Consider the following 14,471-nt stretch of genomic DNA (forward strand, 5'->3'; position numbering starts at 1 on the left):
ATGACATGCCGAATCTTCGCTAACTTATAATGCTGTTGTGCCTTCTTTGTAATGACACTTGCATGATAATGCCAGGAATTTAGAGTTACAGACCCACTCCTCCTCTGATCCCCTGATGAGGACTGGCTCATGGACTTATAGTTCCTTTGGAAATAGTAATCACTAATCAGCTCTTTAGTTCTGCTGACAATGTGAGAATGATGTTGTTGTGGTCCTATTGAGGCAGATTTTCCATCGCTTTCCTTAATGCTGATTTGTCACCATCTTTAATTTAGCAAACTATAGTAGTGTTGTCAGCGAACTTGAATATGGCATTGGAGCTGTACTTAGCCAAACAATCATAAGTTTAAAGTGAGTTGAACAGGGTGTTAAGTACACAGGCTTGTGGTACACTTATGCTGATGGTAATTGTGGAGATGTTGTTGCCAATCCAAAGTGACTTGGATTAGCAAATGTGGAAATCGTTGATTCAATTGCATAAGGAGATATTGAGGCCAGGGTCTTGGAGTTAATTTATTAGCTTTGAGGGATGATTACATTGAATGCAGAGCTGTAAGCCAATCCAGATGTACCAGGATTGAGTGAAGAGACAATGAAATGGCATTGACCTCTTCTGATGGTAGGCAAATTGAGTGCATTCAAGTTGCTTCTCAGGCAGGAGTTGATATGCTTCATCACCAACCTCTCAAAGCACTTCATCACAATGGATGTAAGTGCAATTGGACAATAGTCATTGAGGCAAGTTACCATATTCTTGGGGAGGGATCTTCAAGAAGTGGTACCTCAGCAAAGAGGCATACATCATTAAGGACCCTTACCATATGGGCCATGACCTCTTCTTGTTACTACCATCAACGAGGAGCTAAAGGATCCAGAAGACCCATGTTGAGAGGTTGAGAGATTGTCCCACTACTTTGCTTATCTTTCTTTTCCATTATTTATTTATTTTTGTAATTTTTTTTTTGGGTTTTTATGGACAGTGAAGAAAATTGTCTAAGGTTACAATAGAAAATGGGTCAACTGGGAAAGTAGGCAAAAGGGTGGCAGGCGAAATTCCTATTGTGCATCACTTCACATTACTGCTGTAATGTTCAGACAAACGTGAAGTAATGCCCTATAGGAAGTTAAACCAGGGGAGAACACATACATTCAATGGCAGGCCCCTGAGAGATATCATTGAACAGAGAGACATAGGTGTACATGTACATAGTTCCTTGAAACCAACAACATAGGCAGATGGGGCAGTGAAGAAGGTATGGGATGCTTTTCTTCATTGGCTGAGACAATGAGTACAAGATTTGAAATGTTATATTACAGATATGCAAAACATTGGTTAGGTTGCACTTGGAGTGTGTTGTGCTGTTTTGGTTACTGCACCAGAGGGAAGATGTGATTAAACTAGAGAAGGTGCAGAAAAGATCAAAAGGGCTGTTACCTGGCATGTGTTCTAAGGAGAGAGTGGATAGACTTGTTTTCTGTGAACGAATGGAGACTGAGAGATGACATGATTGAGGTTTGCAAAATTATGAATTCGGCTGATATAAAGGAATTAAATAAAAAGGGTAGAAATTCAGAATCTGTTTCTGATGCAAGATGTATCTAAAGCTACAGGGCCAATGTTTAATGTGAAAAGTGGAGGTTGACAAGGATGCTGAGGGGTATATTTTCACAAGGAGTGTAGTTAGTACCTGGAATGAGCTATCAGAAGAGGTGGCAGAGGCAAGAAGAGTAAAAACATGTAAGAGCCATCTAGACAGGTACTTGAATGAGCAAGATGTAAAAGATATGGAATTAATATTGGCAAGTGGGATTAATATAGAGCAGGGGTGGCCAAACTTTTACATTCCATGCATCAATTTTTTGACAAACAAATTCAGATTCGCCATATAACTCTTGTACCCCCATTCAATTCTTGTAAAAATATGTTAATATAGACATGCTTAGCATTTTTACATGATATACTGATTTAATATAAAAACAAGATAAACATCACTTACTTTAATGAGACTTTAACAAATATATTTTGTCTTCTTTTGATTTCTTCCTTTTTCTTAACCACATATTCTTTCTGTAACTCAGACCCAGACACTAGCTTCAGTTTTCCTTCTATTTCAGTCTGATGTTGTGTTTTATAGTATCTATTAAGATCATGTCTTCTATTATGTGAGAAAGTGTTTTCACAAACATTGCACAACGGTGTTCCTGACAGACCCACTATAAATAAGAACTCATTTTCCCGCTGTTCATTGAATTCACGCTTACTTTTCTGCTTTTCTTTTGCTCATTTTCTTTTGCACTGTGACTGGTAACTGAATGTAAACATAAGGCTTAATTTTTGAAAAAGTACAAAACTGCAGATGTTCACAATGGATGAACAAATCGCAACTCCGTAGCTCATGAGTGTCAATTGTAAACTGGCAAAAACCTGCAACGCACCGCAGGTGCAGATGCCTGGCACCTCAGGATCAAACAAATATCAACCATGCATTGAACAATTATAGAACGACTGCAGAACAAAAGTCTTTCTTTCCTAGTTTGACTCATTGAACATTTTTTAAAATTGAAAACAGATTAATGTGAAAGAAGATAACATTCACCAAAAGATGTGCATGAAATAATAAAATTGCTAAAAATAATTGTTAAGTTTTAGATTTATTCTTGGTAAAACCCATTTCTAGCTCTAAGTTACTTGAATTCCTCTTACAGATTTTTTTTTTCTACAAATCAATTTTCGGTTAATACTTTTTGCATGAGTAGGCTTACTTTTTTTATTATTATCACTGGGGTGCAATGCGCAACTTCTAATCATCCAATGCACCGTAGGTTGGCCATCCCTGGTATAGAGACATGATGGTCAACGTATATAGAGTAGGCCAAAGAGCTTGTTTCTACACTGTGTTGCTCTATCATTCTTAAACTATGTTCTTGAATAGAAAGTGTTTTGACACATTTCAAATTCTTGTAAAGTGCTCTATTCTCAAGTCTTTCATTTGGAAGGAAATGTGGAGAGCCATGAGGGTGGGGCAGGCAGTGCGATGTGGTGGTGTGGCTCTATCACATGAACATTGTAGCAGGAATTGCTTGACAATCTGGTAGATTCCCATCCTTAGCATTAACCTTATTATTCTCTGTGGTAAAGCTCCAAACCCAGCGCTGCATTATTTCCAACTGTGGTTTACTACAAACGGAAAGCAGATGATGAATGAATCATGGTTGTTTGAATATATGACTGAGTATGTGTGTGCTTTAGTGGAACGTGGGAGACAAAGAGATAAGAACTATTCAAGTTCAGAATTCCACTCTTACAGAAGCAGTGACAATTTGGGGGTGGCTGAGGAAGAATGAAACTGAAATGCTGCCAAGTTTTACTTCCAGCCGAATAAATACTGACACGGAACTTGTTTGCACAAGTAACAAAATTGGCAAATGGAATAATCTACACAGACATCTACTGTTATATAATTAGGACAGGAGATAGCATCCTCATTTGCACATTGCCTCTGTAAGTGTTGTTATTTGAATTGCAAGGCATTATTTTCCCCAGTCATAGTGAAAGGTGCCATTGTTTAAATCTGGTTTCATATTGGAAAAGCTGCCACATTATGAAAATAAAGAGCTATTGTAAAATCACACAGTATCTATTACTGTAAGATAGTTTTGATGTAAAATTGCTGCCTGAGTTAACTGCAATTGAGCTGTTGTGTTAATTGGTGCTTGACACCTGATGAAATTCGATTTTGGATGCTTTGGAAATTAAGTTTTAAAAAAATCCTTTTTCTGTGCTCTCTAAGCTGTGTCTTGGAGATTTAGTTTGACCCAAAATAAAGTGAAATTACAGCTGTTGGTAATTTCTAATCACACAGTTTGCCCAACTGAAATTAATACACAGTGGTTGCTGTGGGAGAGAGGACACTTAATTGTCATTCTCCCCTACATAATTTGGAACAATGGAATTCCTTCTGCACAGCTAGCTAAAACGCTGCTGCAGTTAACTCTATGTACCTCAGTGGTAGCATTCACTATTGTCACAGGTGTCACACACAAAATGCTGGAGGAACTCAGCTGGCCAGACAGCATGTATGGAAAAGAGCACAGCTGATGTTTCGGGCTGACTCTCAGGGCTCTCAGCCCAAAGCATCAACGGACTCTTTTCCATAGATGCTGTCTGGCCTGTTGAGTTCCTCCAGCAATTTGGGTGTGTTGCTTGGATTTCCATCATTTGCATGTTTTCTGTTGTTTGTTACAGGTTTCTTGGGGCAACAGCTTTATTTGTTTTTATAATTATTCCCTTATTTCTTGAGATGCTGGAAGGTGACCTTGGTTCAAATGCCTTTAGTCAAAGTAGAACAATTCGTGAATGTCTGTTCCTGGTACTTAGTTGATTCTTTGACATTGAATATTGCTTCTGAGGCAAAATTTTGCTTGGAGCCACATCACTGTAGATATTGTCATGGATATACATAGGACAGGAACAGGCCCTATGGTCTGTGAGACTCTGCCACCATTCTAAGATGACCTCATTTTATCTCTACGATTACTAGTGCACTCCCTACATACAGTGACCAGTTAACCTACCAACCCACACACTTTTGGAGGTGGGAAATCCCATGCCAGATTGGGGAGAATGTAAACAGTTGGCATTAGAGGTAAGGGTCAAACCAAGTGACTGGAACTCTGTAGCAGTTAGCTAAAACCACTGTGCTGCAATGCTCATTTTAAATGCTTGCCCAGAGATTGGTGCTTATTTTTAAAGATAATATTCAAATCAAATGTTCATGCACAATTAGTATAAGAATTAGTGATATCACTTCATTCTGAATATCCATTTCAGAATGAGTTAACATTTGTTCCGATCATGGCTGCAAACTTCCAAATTCTTACACATTTTTGAGTGCCTGTATATGGCTGTCTGGAACTGCAGATCATAATGTATTTCCTGTGTTCAATTTTATAATATTGTCTCTGATGTTGCTCTCTTTACTGCTTTTCTGAACTCCTCAGCATTCTTGTAGGCATGAGATTGTTTCCAAATCAAGACAAGGAAAAGGGTCATAGGGGATTAGAGTGGAAATGTGAATCTGAGGGCTGACTGGATTTTGTTTGCATTGCTTCAGCAAGTGGGAATGACCACTTGTGGCATGAAAATAACATTTCCATGCTGTTCTATGAGCAGAAAACTAGTTTGTAGATAATTGTATAATTGCAGTAATCTTGAGCACTGTTAATGCAGCTTATGTGAGTCAGAGCCATCTCTATGCACAAGTTTACATGTTGGTTCTTAACTTTATGCCAAGGAGTCACCTTGCTGCCTTGTGGAAAGTACAGCTTCAAACATTTGGGAAAAATTTGAAACTCATCCAATATGTTAATATGTATCTGCTATATAGTACACTTGCTTATTACAGCACAGAAGGAAGTCATTGTGTCTGTTGGCATTTAATCTATGATTCTCCTCTCCTTATTTCCATGTAGTTTTACAACTTTTTCTCTCTTGCAAGTGCCCAATACCTACATCAAGACACAGAGTTAATTAATATGCCGTAGCCAGTTAACCTTATGTACGCATGTGGGAGAAAAGCAGAACACTGAGGGGAGGGGGTAAACTACACGTCATGAAGGACGTGCAAACTCTACACAGTTTCTGGGCTTCAACATCTCAAAAGATCTTTCCAGGACCCATCATATTGAAGCAATCATGTCGAAGGCATGCTAGCAGCTATGCTTCATTAGGAATTTGAGTAGATTTTACATGTCACCAAAAATCAGCAATTTATGCAGATGTACATTGGAGAGCATTCTGACTGGCTGCATCACTGCCTGATATGGAAGCTCCAATGTACAAGATTGCAAGAGGCTTCAGAGGGTTGTAGACTTTGCCAGATGCATTATGAGCACAAGTCTCTCCACCATTGAACAATGATACGTGCCTCAAATAGCCTTTGACAACCAAGTGCAGCTACTAAGCCCGGCAGAACTGTTTTACTGACAGGAGAAGGGGCAAAGACAGGTTATTGGTGCCTTAAAATCAGTCGCTTTGGACAGATGGGGGTTGTCAGCCGTGGTTGGCAGCTCATCTAGGAGAAGGAAAAACTCTGATCATAAATCTTCACTTCCTTGCGACTATATCCTATCGTGGAGAAGCCTTCGGGAGTATACTCAGGGAAAAATATGGAGCTGGGGTCCCTAAGACATTGAGCTCAATGATGACTGGCAACTCCTGCAACACTACTGGTACCAAACTGTATCAGTTTCTGCCGTTCTTTTGGGTTCATCAGATACGTGGAGAGGTGGAGCTTGCTGCGTGGCAACGTCTTGCCTTCCATATCATACTGCCCTAGATTGCGTATCTAGACAGCTCGGATACAATGTCCATGGTCAGCACTGACAGACAGAGGCCTCAGACCTGAGACATGCCCTCTTTACGTTACCATCATCAGTGAGTGGGTATGAGAGCCTGAAGATGCACACTCAATGTTTAGGAATAGCTACTTCCCCTCTGCCATCAGATTTCTGAATTGTCTGGCTATTCTCCTTTTGCACTATTTACTTCTTATTAATTTTTATTGTAAATTATAATAATTTTGTGTCTTGTACTGCTATGACAAAAAAAAAGCAAATTTCATGACGTTCTTCAGTGATTCTGACAGCACCTGAGGTCAGGTTTGAACCTCAAGCTCTTGAGCTACGAGGTGCAGTGCCTTCAGGCACGTTAGCTGAATTATTTAAATTAGATTAATAAGCAGCAAATTAGCAAAGATTACTGAAACTTTTGATCACAATGTTTGGAAAGGTCTGTGTGTGAATTAAAACTTGGCAACTAGTTTTAAAGTAAATTATTTTCCATGTGAATTCTTTACAAGATTGTATCTTCTAACAGATACAGTGGATACAGATAATCTGTACACTAGGATAAGAATGTTTTGGCTCAATTGGCTGCCCAATTATCCTATATTTCATGGACATAATTAAAAAAGGTATAAAAAAAGACAAATTGCTGTTTAACTGAGTAATAAATTATGTATTTAAATGAAGTACAGAATAAATTAGAGCACTACCAATATTTCTAAAGTGCTATAAAACTGTATTAGTTCGTAATGGTTACTGTCGAAGAAATACATGGAGTGTATGCTGGTGTGATCTTTTGATTGTGAATGAACAAAATCAGCACAGATACCTAGTGCAGATAATGGACTACCTTCTAAGTTCAAAGTATATTTATTAATAAAAGTACATACTGTATCTGTCATTTATATAACTCTGATACCATTTTTTGTGGGGAATTACAGTAAATACAAGAAACACAGTAAAATTAATGAAAGACTGCACCCAACAGGATAAACAACAATTTGCCTATGGGAGCAACAAGTCCACAGTAGATGCCGCCTCATTGGCTCTTCACTCAGCCCTGGGACATCTGGACAGCAAAGATACATACATCAGGATGCTTTTTATGGACTACAGCTGAACATGCAATACTATCATCAGCTCAAAATTAATCTATAAGCTCCAAGACCTTGGCCTCAATACCTTCTTGAGCAATTGGATTCTCTATTTCCTCACTTGCAGACCTCAGTTAGTTTGGATTGGCAACAACATCTCTCCATGATCTCCATACACCACAAGGCTGTGTGGTTAGTCCCTTGCTCTACTTGCTTTACATTTATGACTGCGTGGCTAAGCACGGCTCCAATGTCATATTCAAGTTTGATGTTGTAGGCTGAATCAGCACATAGGAGGGAGATTGAAAACCTGGCTGACCTCTAACTTAGTATCAGCAAGACCAAGGACTCGATTATTCTCTTTAGGAGAAAGAAACCAGAGGTTCATAAGCCAGTCCTCACAGGTGGACCAGAGGTGGAGAGGGTCAGCACTTGAAATTCCCAAATGTTATTATGTCAGAGGACCTATTCTACATTTATGAAGAAAGCACGGCAGCACTATTACTCCCTTTGTGAAGATTCAGCATGACATCTGAAACTGACAAACTTCTATAGATGTGCAGTGGAGAGTATATTGACTAACAGCCACACAAGTGGAAGTGACTGACCATCTCCTGCCCCAGTTAAGTGGCATAGTTTCCCAAATAAACAAAGGGAATCCCAGCTATTTTCTTGATTTATTTTTGTTATTTTAGAATTGTTCCAAATAAGCGACTGTCTCGATGAACTGATGGCCTAAATAACTGGAATCTGCTGTATTTAACTTTGGACTCAAATCATTCCAGCCTGTGCTTGAAGATACTACAGCATAGTCTTGCATTGGTTTGAGTTCTGTGTATTTAAGAGCCCAGTACCAATTTTTGCAAGGAATGCAGACGAAGGGTAACAGACCATTCATCATCCTAAGACTGCTATTTTGTAACTTATTTGTCATTTGATGGGTAAGATTGAAAGTCGATTAAGAATTAAAAACCGTTTTTCAAATGAGAATTAAAAGGCACTGAAAAAGCAGTTTGTATTGGAACAGATGTCCCAACAGTGGAGTGAGGCAACATACCAGCAGAACCGGCAGTCTTGAAATGAATCCCCTGTAATTGTAGAGCTCTTGGATCTTGGTTCTGTTCCAAATCACACCTCCAATTTAATTTATTTTAATCCGTTTTTATTCCATTTTACCATGTGGAGGCTTGCTTTCAGCTGCAAAGAACCTAATCCCTGAATTTGCTTCCCATATCTCTGACTATGTCTTTGCATCACCCATACTTTTTGAAACACTGTTTTCTCACTCAATTGATTAGTTTTTGTTCATCTCACCCAGTCTGAGTCTGTATTGAATTGTCCTGGTGATCCTACTAATGATAAGTAATTTCTTGGTAATGATAGTATGTAAATTGGATTACCTCTCCTGTTATTCTCTCTGCATGCTGCATGCTAAATATATATGTATTTGGTTAGAATATGGTTTAATCGGTGTATATTAGCCAAAGTGAAGGCTAATTATATTTGGGGAAGTCGCCATCTTCAGTGTTTTCTCACTCACCTACTTAATGCCTCTTCCATTTCCTTTGCAGAGCTTCCCCAAAATATGCCCAGCCTGGTCAGTATGTCACTATAATTAGGACATTAAATCTTTACTGCATTTTCTCTGCTCTTATTAGTACTTCCTCTCAGAATTAGATTAACGTGTTTTGTATAGTTTTATCGCCATAACTGCTCTAATGGTTCAAACTTCGATTTCTCAAACCTTGAGAAACACTCACTCTCTCTATCCCTCTCATTTGTAACATTCATATTTATTATATATTCCCTGGCCTTGAGGCAAAGGCTTCACACTTTAGTTCTCAAGACTGAATTCTGTTTGACATTCATGCAGTGCATACCTCCTCTACCTAATAAAATGGCCACTGACTGTATGTTTATGGTCTTCTGCTGCTGTAGCCCATCCACTTTAAGGTTTGATGTGTTGTGCATTCACAGATGCTCTTCTGCATACCACCGTTGTAACTTGTGGTTATTTGAGTTACTGTCGCCTTCTTGTCAGCCTGAACTAGTCCATTCTCCTCTGCTGTCTCTCATTAACAAGGCATTTTCACCCACAGAACTGCTGTTCACTGGATTTTTTTTTGTTTTTGCACCATTCCTCATAGACCCTAGAGACTTTTGTGCATGAAAATTCCAGGAGATGAGCAGTTTTTGAGATATTGCTGAACCCTGTCTGGCACCAACAATCATTCCATGGTCAAAGTTACTCACATCACATTCTTAATGATGAAAGTACAATGAACATGGAAAGCAAGGGACCTAGTGCTGAGCTGTATAAATCTCACTGCACACAGATGTGTAGTTGCTAAATCATCCATTCGTCATTACTCATTGCCTTCTCCCATTGAGCCGATTTGTAACCTGGTACTGTATGCCACTCACTGTCCAAAGTTCAAATTTCGAAGTAAGTTTATTATCAAAGAACATACTGTATATGATTCATTTTTCTTACAAGCATACTCAACAAATCCAATAACTATAATAGAATCAATGAAAAACCACACAAACTGGATGGATAATCAGTGTGCTAAAGACAACAAACTGCAAATACAACAAGAAAGAAAGAAAAAAAAAGGCCAAAAAATATTGAGAACATGAAATGAAGAGTCCTCAGAAGTACATTTAACGTCAGAGAATTGTATACAATATAGATCCTAAAATGCTTTTTCTTTGCAACCATCCACGAAAAACAGGAGTGCCCCCAAAGAATGAATGAATGACAGTTAAATGTTAGAACTCCAAAGTCCCCTCAGCTCCCCTCCCTGCCGCACATAAGCGGCAGCAAGCAATGATCTCCCTCCCCCCGCACTGGCAAAAAAAAGCGCATCGGCACCCGCCACCGAGCACTCAAACGTGAGCAAAGCAACAGCAAAGACACAGACTTCCAAAGACTATGCGTTTACCCAGTATTCGACATACCACAGGCTCTGTCTCTCCCTAGTAAGGGAGAAAGAGATGTCTCCATTTCACAGCGAGAGGGGAGACATAACAAACAACTCACTGGTTTACGATGTTAAAAGTCCGTTGCATTGCTTTTTCTGAGCTCTGTGTCCAAAGATCTCAGGTCTCTAGGTACACAGCCTTAGAACTTCCAACTCCCACAACACACTGATTTCCTGCACGGAAACCGACCTCCGAGCCCTTCCATCTCCAGAGCCATGAAATCTTGGACCTCCGAAGGTAAGCGAAGCGTGCCAAATGATGGCCAGTCATGAACCTCGAGAGTGGGTCCCATTCCCACAAAGAACTGTAGTCAGTGTGTAATTCCAGGTCAGGGTCTTCAAAAGAACCCTGAAAGGGAAAAATAGAGATATTAAAGATAGAAATAGAGCTGTTTCTTAAGATGCAAGCAAAGGAATCGCCATTAGACACCAGAGATTCTCCTAAGCTCATTCTCCTCCAGTCCATTGTGATTTTACAAATACTTTTCTGATTAACCCTGTTTAATTGAACAAGGTGCTACATAGTTGGCCAGTAAGATGAGTGGAACATGGGAGTTGGGACCTTGGCTCCCTTTTATTTGTAAAATGTGCTGGGATATGTTTTTATCTAGGTTTGATGATTTATTAATTTCTAGAGATGTACAACTCTGGACTCTCCCTCCTTCGCTCCCCCCACACACTTTTTCCCTACCTCTCTCCTCCTTCCCCTTTCCTCCTCCCCCTTTCCCTCCCCCTCTCCCTTCTCCCCCCAAATCCATCCCCCTTCTCCCCTCTCCTTCACCCTACCCTTCCCTTTCCCCTCTCTTCACTCTCTCTCCTCTCCACCCTCTTGCTCCATCTTTCTCATCCTCTCTCACCTTCCCTCACCCTCCGCCCTACCCCATATACATACATATAGTGCTTCACATTCTCCTTTAATTTTGAAGTCTCTTGTGTGAAAATAGTCATTCAGAGCTTTGCACATATCTTCTACTTTCCTATGTTGCCACAAATTGGTTTCAAAGAGTTTACTTTGCTATCTTGTATGCTTTCACATAGTTATGAACAAAATCTTTAGGGGTTTTCCTTGCTTTTACTTGATAATACCTTTAGATTCATCTTCTTTGTCTTCCTAGTTTTCATTTTATATTTTCATCAGTGTACCTCCTATATTATATTCCTGCCAAGATTAATTCTTGATAATTGTTATAATATTCTTTTATATCCATTGCGTCTCAAAATGGGGGGTCACTCTGTTATTGGGAATTCATTTGATTTGAACCCATGAGTTTTTCTCATCACCCTGATACTGACTTCTGCAAAGTAGCTGTTTCTGATTTACTTTGACTATATCATATTCCATTCTGCCCCTATAATATTTTATAACTTATGATTTATCTTTTCCTTTCTCTATTGCTAATTCTAATCAGATTATGATTGCTGCTTCTAAACTTCTTTCCCACTGCCACCCTCCACTTGTGAGGTTTTATGCTCAGCACATTCAGAACTGCTGCCTCCCTGTTATGGTCTGCTATGTGCAATTAAAAAAAAATTATCTTGAAAATTTTTCTGGGAAATTGCAATATTTTGATACCCTTTACTCTGCAACTGTATTTGCTTTTCACACTTAAGAAATTTCTTTCTAATTTTGCTCTACCATATCCCATTGACTTTTGAAATCACTAGAACACTCCTAGTAACGTGATAGCTGATATTGTTTTCTTTTTCCATTCAAATTGCTGTATATCACCTCTTTGGTTAGTCTTTCTCACATGTCATTCCTCCTCCCAGCTTTAATTGTTTTCTTAAACCAAATTTGCTACATTCCCTTTATCCTCCTCTATCGTATCTGAAAACCCGAATGCCAAGCTGAGCTGCCATTCCTGCCCAACTTTAGGCCTTGTCCAGTGATAGTTGCAATGCCACACTTCCATATGTTAGTCAATAACTTAAGTTAATCACTTTTGTTGCCAAGTTAAACAATATGCAATTAAATTTTGTCATCTTATTTTTCATATTTTGCTTTTAAATAGTCCCCCTCCTTCAATTTTGTAAGAATTTCATTTCCTCTGGTTTGTACTGCACAAAACCCTTTGCATCTCCATTCAATTCTGCATTTCCTTCCCACACCTCACCATGCCTCCAACTCTCACCCCTTTTAGGGTCCTTCTTAAACCTTAGTTCTTCTGACAATATCACTTCCTTTAGCTCAATGCCAGCTTTTTTTCTGTTGCACGAATTGTGCTCTCTTGGTTCGTCAAGGGGAATTTTAACCTCGGCTATATACCTAAGTCCACTTGAGAATCTGCAGCTTGTAAGAGATGAAAGAGTTCGGTACACTGTGTCATGCATGCCACCAGGCCATATGGATGGTCTCCCTGCTGCATGTCCTTTTTCTTTATCTTCCTCTTTCTTATCTAAAAACCCTGCAGCTAGGCTGAGCTGCCACATTAATTGGCAGGATTGCAAATATGTAGTCCTGGCCCCACTGAATTACTGTTTGATCACTGGTATAGTATTCAACAAAAAGAAAAATAGAAACATTTTTACTCTGTTGTCTTTGGTTGTAAAGGTTGCATTGTATGCACTACTTAAAAGCTACACAGTTGTTACGCATGCAAAATTAATGTTTAAATTATACAGAACAAAATAAAAAATGAAGTTGGCTTGGACTGAGCAGTAGTATCCATCTAAATGACAGGAATATGTTCTCCAAAATTTGACTTAATAGGATTCTAAACAGCATCCAGAATATTCATGAAATGTCTTTGGTCCATGCAGTTATTAGCTAGATGAAATGAAGCAATGTGGAATAAAGGAAGGAACACTTAACAAAAGTTATAGTGGTGTCCAATCTGAAGCTTCATTTGAAATATTACAGCTTAATAACAGAACTAACTGGAGAATGGGAAAAGGTCATCGAGATAATCTTCTGTCATCCTATTCCGTTCTTTTGCATGTTTTCCTATAAAGTGGTGTTTCCTTGGTGACAGCTTTGGCAGTATGCCTCTTGAATTCTTGTGAGATCACCTCGAGATATCTCTGTAATTTGAGAAAGAAAAGGTGGAGATTGGATCAGATTTTTCTGACTACTGATGTATTCTTTGGTCTGTTACATTATAATTCTAATCAGAATCTGCCTACACTTCAAAGGCCCATGTCAAGCTACATAGCTCCAGGCCCATGCAATCTGATTGTGTATCTTCCTGTCAATGGGATTGCCCTGATCCAGGTGTCTTTGTTGTTGTAGGCCACTGATTCATTTTTATTATTTGCAGTGATGAAGAAATTTAATCCACTTACAGTGGGTTGAAAATGTTATCCCACATTTATTTTGGAATTGAAATACAGGAGGAGTTCTCATTTGCAATGCATACATGTTCCACTACAGATGCCTACCTGAATCAGAATTAGGGTTATTACCACTGACATATGTTGTGAAGTTTGATTTTATGCTGCAGCAGTGTAATGCATTAAAAAAATTAAGCTAAAGTAGGAAATTTATCAAAATAAACACATTATGCCAACAGAGAGCAAAATAGTGAGGTAGTGTTCACGAGTTCATAGACTGTTCAGTAATCTGATGGCGGATGAAAAGAAGCTGTTCCTAAAATTTGAGTGTGAGTCTTCAAGCTCCTGTACCTCCTCCCTAATGGTAGCAATGTGAATGCGTCAGTGTCAATATTAATGGTTACAGGAACCATGGATGCAACAATTACAAAAGATTGAACGGGCTGGTGCACACAAAGTGCTAGAGAAACTCAGCAGGTCAGGCAGCATCTATCTGAGGAATAAACAGTCAACGTTTCAGGCCAACACCCTTTATGAGTTGGGTCTTGACTCAAAATGCTGACTGTTTATTCCTCTCCATAGATTAGGGGTTTCTGACTTGGGGTCCGTAGATCCCTTGTTTAATGGTAGGGGTCCATGACATAAAAAAGGTTGGGAACCCCTGCCATAGATGCTGTCTGACCTGCTGAGTTCCTTCAGCATTTTGTGTGTATTGCTTTTGTTTCTTAAAGAAATTTTGCAGTGACCTGGCCTATAATTTCCTTACAGGTTATTCATT

At 39.1% G+C, this 14,471-nt stretch overlaps 1 protein-coding gene across 3 annotated transcripts in view; it reads left to right on the forward strand.

Annotated features, from left to right (window-relative positions):
- The window catches only part of lmf1 (lipase maturation factor 1), a 649,165-nt gene that overhangs the window by 298,455 nt on the left and 336,239 nt on the right, over positions 1–14,471 (forward strand). The window lies entirely within an intron of this gene.

This window comes from Hypanus sabinus, chromosome 9 (genome assembly GCF_030144855.1).
Source record: "Hypanus sabinus isolate sHypSab1 chromosome 9, sHypSab1.hap1, whole genome shotgun sequence".
Taxonomy (NCBI): domain Eukaryota; kingdom Metazoa; phylum Chordata; class Chondrichthyes; order Myliobatiformes; family Dasyatidae; genus Hypanus; species Hypanus sabinus.